The sequence below is a fragment of the Chelonoidis abingdonii genome, chromosome 2, assembly GCF_003597395.2.
Source record: "Chelonoidis abingdonii isolate Lonesome George chromosome 2, CheloAbing_2.0, whole genome shotgun sequence".
Lineage (NCBI taxonomy): Eukaryota > Metazoa > Chordata > Testudines > Testudinidae > Chelonoidis > Chelonoidis abingdonii.
In genome coordinates this window covers 231872513-231878512 of record NC_133770.1, presented here as the reverse complement: position 1 = coordinate 231878512, position 6000 = coordinate 231872513, and positions in this window count along the sequence as shown.

Genomic DNA, 6000 nt, shown 5'->3' with positions numbered 1-6000 from the left:
TACTAGCACAATGAGATAAATATAGCCATGTGTGCATGCCAAAAATTCACAGTACAAGCACACTGGGATCCACACAGCAGGATAGTAGTGTTAGTCTAGCTCTCAGTTTAGTGGGGATACAATCAAGGACTGAGTCCAAGGGTTCAGCTAAACATAAGGGCACCTGCAAATAGCTGTACTAACAGCAGGATCTACACTGGCCCAATAAGAAGAGTTGCATATCAGGGCACTAATTCCCAATCACAGTGCAAGGCAATATGGGATCCAGGCACCAGATCTTTAGTACCAGAATTTGTACTCCCAGGGGAGTGGGATGGAATTATAGAAGCCCTCTGTGATCGTCCTTGCTCAGTCCATCTCCCTGCCAATGCAGGGCTGATCCTTACTGCATGTTTTGTCCAGTCTCATTTTAAAAGTCTCAAGCCTTGGAGTTTCTAGCTGACACTCTATACCAGGGGTTCTCAAACTGGGGGTCGGGACCCCTCAGGAGGTCGCAAGGTTATTACATGAGGAGGTCACAAGCTGTGAACCTCCACCCTAAACCCCACTTTGCCTCTAGCATTTATAATAGTGTTAAATATATAAAAAGTGCTTTTCATTTATAAGGGGGGGGTGGCACTCAGAGGCTTGCTATGTGAAAGAGGTCACCAGTAAAAAAGTTTGAGCCACTGCTCTCTGCTATACCTCTGGGGAGTGGTGTACTGTGGTCTGTAAGACCCATATTCATCATTTGTATATATTCTTTATATTTCATATAAAGCATGCCATGTAAGGTATCATGGGAGAGGTTATGATTTGCTGAAACCCACTGTTCTGTCGAAATATGTATATCATTAAAGTGTATGAAATTATGAGATTGTGCTGCATGGTGTTAATGAATATGCTACAAATTTGGGAGTAACCCAGAAGGCAACTGCCCAGAAACAACAAGGCCCTTGACCAAATGGCTGGGTGGATGTTATACAACTATCACCAGCCATTGTGCAGCAATACCAAGATGAGAGCTGCCCTGACTGTTGAGAGGTGATGTGGAAGCTTGCAACGCCTGATTGCTATCAGTCAGTCTGGAATCAATTTAGTGTGGGCAAATCAGCTATGGGGACTGCTGTGATTCAACTAGCCAATGCAATCACTGATGTTCTGCTATCGGGGTAGTGACTCTGAGAAATGTGCAGGACATCGTGGATGGCTTTGCTGCAATGGGGTTCCCTAGCTGCGGTGGGGCGATAGATGGAATGCATAGTCCTATCTTGGGACCAGACCACCTTGCCAACCAGTAAATAAACCGCCAGGGGTACTTCTCAATGGTGCTGCAAGCACTGGTGGATCACAAGGGACATTTCACCTACATGAACATGGGATGGCCAGGAAAGGTGCATGACGCTTGCATCTTTAGGAACTCCGGGCTGTTTGAGCAGCTGCAGGAAGATACTTACTTCCCAGACCAGAAAATTACTGTTGGGGATGTTGAAATGCCAATAGCTATCCTTTGAGACCCAGCCTATCCCTTAATGCCATATATTTGAAGAATGGATATCTGTGACCTGAGTGACAATGTGTACAAGGTGATATAATAAACTTATGGATGCAGTTGAGCCTGGCTGTATGTTTACACATGGGACTAAAGGGGGAGTGAGAATTACTCATACTCCCTTGCATGGATTATCTGCCTCATCAGACCATACACAGGGTGGTGCTGAAGAGAGTAGTTGCTGCTGCTCCTCTTCTCACTGATGGGAGAGGAGACTTGGCTCACCACACCCAGTGCACCAGCCACTGCAGCCAGGTGGCATGGAGGAGAAGTGCAGGGGCAGCTGCTTTCCCCTGTGGAACAAGGGGGAAACCGGAGCTACACTGTGACTTTCATAGGTGCTCCTGGGGCAGTGTAACTACGTGCTATCCATTACTTGCACAATCCAACCTCTGTGAAGGAGAGATTTGTAGGATCCCATCTCACTCAAGGCTCAGAAAAGCTTACTCAGTAAAGCGAGTCATTGAGGCCTCAATGGAGAAAAGCATTCAGGTATGCAGTAGAAATAGTCACCTGCTTAGAGTTATACGCATGCTTAAATGCTTTTCGGGTTGGAACCTCAGGGTGTTTCTTAACAACGTAACACGTTCTGGCCATTTGGTAAGCAGCTCCACATGGCAGGATTTAAGTGTCAGTGCCAGAAGGCAGTACAGGGGCAGGCGGTGCAGTCAATTTCCACAATTTAAATTGTTACTTTGCGAATGTCACAACAGTTTGGGCTTTTCTTAAGCCTCAGCTCATGCAGTCCTGCAATTGCATAAGAATCTGTTCTCATTTTTAATAAAAGCTTCTAGCACTCAAAGTTAAGGAAAAGAGCTTGAAAAGAGCTTCATTATTAAATATAATATATCACAAATGAAAGAAAGGGGAAGTTGATAGTAATGAATATAAATCAGAAGCTAGGACCTGTAGAAAACTGATAAAGGAAGCAAAGTGACACAAGGAGAAATCTATGTCCAGCAAAGTTCAGGACAATAAGGACTTCAAGTATGTTAGAAAGAAAAAGAATCCTGACAATGGTAGTGGTCCATTACTAGATAGATATGATAGAAGTAGCAATAACAATTCAGAAAAGGCAGATGTGTTTAATAAATAAATATTTGTTCTATATTTGGGGGGAAAACAGATCATATAGTCTCATCTCGGGAGTATGCTAAATAACAACTACTACAGTTAGTTAATTCAGCAGTTCCATATAAATTTCATCCAAGAATTTGAAAAAAGCTGGCTGAGGAGTTTGCTGGACTGCTAATGTTGATTTTTACTAAGTCTTGGCGCATTAGGGAAGTTCCAGGAGACTGGAAGAAAGCTAATGTTGTGCCAATATTTTAAAAGGGTAAACAGGATGACCCATGTAATTATAGGACTGCAAGTCTGACATCAACTGGGAGTGGCTGATAAAGAATTAAAGGAAGGTAATATGATTGATACCAATCAACATGGGTTTATGGCAAATAGATCCTGTCTAACCTGACTTCTGTTTTTAATGAAATTATAGGTTTGGGTGATAAAGACAATAGTGTTGATATAATATACTTAGACTTCTGTAAGGCGTTTGACTTGGTACTGCATGACATTTTGATTAAAAAACTAGAATAATATAAAATTAATGTGGCATGTATTAAATGGATTAAAAACTGGCTAAATGATAGGTTTAAAATATAATTTTAAACAGAGAATCATCATTGAGTGGGTGTGTTTCTAGTGAGGTCCTGCAGGGATATATTCTTGGCCCTATGCTATTTAATATTTTTACCAAAACCCTAGGAGAAAACATAAAATCATTGCTGGCAAAGTTTGCAGATGACACAAAATTTGGGGGAGTAGTAAATAATTAAGAGGACTGATCACTAGTACAGAGCAATCTGGATTGCTTGGTAAACCGGGCTTAAGCAAATAATAGGTGGTTTAATATGGCTGGATGTGAATATATACATCTAGGAATGAAGAATGTAGGCCACACTAACAGAATCGGGGAAATGGGGGGCTCTATCTTGGGAAGGAATGACTTTGCGGGTCATGGTGGATCGTTAGCTGAACATAAACTCCCAACGTGCTGCTGTGGCCAAAAGAGCTAATACAATTCTTGGATGCATTAATAGGGGAGTCTTAAATAGGAGTAGAGAGGTTATTTTACCTCTATTTTTGGTGTGACTGCTTCTGGAGTCCACAATTCTAGAAGGGTGTTGATAAATTGGAGAGAGAGTTCAGAGAAGAACCACAGTTTATGAGTACTTACACGGGGAACAAATATTTAATAATGAGCTCTTCAGTTTAGCAAAGAAAGGTTTATACATTCCAGTGGCTGGAAGCTGAAGCTAGACAAATTCAGACTGGAAATAAGGTGCAAATATCTAACAGTGAAAGTAATTAACCACTGGAACTATGTGCCAAGGGTTGTAATAGATTCTTCATGACTGCTATTTTTTAAATCAAGACTGAATGTTTTTCTAAAATATATACTTTAGTAATTACTTTGGGTTAGTCCTGTGGCCTTTGTTCTACAGAGGTCAGACTACATGGTCACAATGGTCCCTTCTGGCCTTGGAATCTATGAGACGATGAGCAAAGTAACCTAAAAGCTCAGAAACCAAAAGGCAAAAAGAAAGGAACTCACAATACCTTTTGTTTTTTAAATCTCATGGACTTTAAGCCAATCATGATTTCAGTATTGCCAACCCCAAGTGTTCAAAAATGATGAGTCAGGCTCACCAAAAATCATGAGATTGGCTTTAAAATTATTTAAAAATAATAGATTTGGTGTTTTTATGTGCCTTCTGCTTGTTGAGATTTTAGGGAATATTGGTGACACATTTTGAAGCTGTCTTCACAGCCATGAGGACTAGAAACGTATTTTCTAAGAATGAAGGCTGAAAGCATCACATTTCCACTTGACTCCAGGAGCTGAGGCTTTAAGGAAAACAATAATTAGCAAGAGAATCGTGACAAAATCATGAGAGTTGGTAACACTCTGATTTTTGAGGTGTCTGGTTCATTATTTTTGAATGATTAGGGATAGTAATATAGGGGGCCAAATTTTTATTTAAACGGTTTATTAGCACATTTGAAGAAAATCTAAAGAAAGGCATTTGGGTTTGACACCAAATGAATAAAATAAATATAGAGTCACCCATGCCTTGCAGAATCATCCAGCGAAGGGAGCTTTTCCCCAACCACAGAGGAAGGCCCTTGTGATAAAGATTCAAACAGATATCTTATTTCCACTTGTGATCAAATCAAAGCAAGAGCAGAAAAGCAGCTAAGCTCTCAATTTTTGGCTTTATCAGCTAAGGGTATGACTACACGTGCAGCTGTACAGCGCTGTGAGTTAAACCTGTCTTTGTACAGCTGAGTAGGGAAAGTGCTGCAGTCTGTCCACACTGAGAGCTACCAGCGCACTGTCGTGGCCACATTTGCAGCATCTGCAGCGGCATTGGGAGCAGTGCATTATAGACAGCTATCCCAGCGTTCAAGTGGCTGGGGTAGAGTGTGACAGGGTGCGTGGGGGAGAGAGAGAGTGGATTTTTGGAGCCGACACTGTGTCAGCAGCTGCCTTGCAAGTTCCAAGCCTCTCCCCCACCCCTCTCTCACTCACTGAAAGCAAACAGCAGCTGTTTGTTTTTTTCCTCGCAGACCAGATAAGCAGCCGCCCACACCCCACCCCATGCTGCTTCTCTCCTCAAGTCCCCTCCTTCCCCCTCTCTTCAAGCAAACACTAGCTGTGGGTGTTCCAAAGGGAGCCCCCTGCCTCTGCCCATTCACAGCACCAGGAGCTGTGTTTGTTTTTTTGATAAGCAGCTCCGGGAGGCCAGAGTTCACAACAAAACAAAGAGTAATCTTCACTTAAAAGGATTATGGGAAGCTTCCGGAGGTCAGTCACAGCGTAATAAGATTATTCCCTGTTTACACTGGCGCCCCAGCAGCGATATACTCTTTATTCCTCTTGTGGAGGTGGAGTACAAGCAGCGCTGTAGCCAGGGAGATACAGCTGTATGTGCCTTGCTAGTGTGGATGGGGAGTGAGTTACAGGCTATAAAGCCACTAACAGCGCTGTAACTCTCAAGTGTAGCCAAGGCCTAAGTCGACAATGTTTCTTTTTTACAAAATGGAAAGTGCATTTCTCCTGTGCAGCTGAGGAATCCAGTTGGTCAAAGAAGCCACTCAGAACTGACAGCTTGTTTTCCTTTGGTTTCCCAATGTTAATCATATCGCCAAGGCTCTAGTAGTTCCTAGCCTGTCTCTGGAGAGATATACTGTAGTATGCAACCATTTCTCTCCCTCTCCTTGCTTCAGCCAGAGCTGAGCCATAGAAACAAGATACCCCACGCTGCTATCAGAAACTTATGACCTTCGGGGCCAGTTTTTAATCATTGGGTATGGACGGGAGCGGAATAGTGGTTGGCTACACGGACACTTACAGTGAGGCGGCTTTGCCGCTTTAACCACCCCGTTGTAAGGTGCGTGGCCGC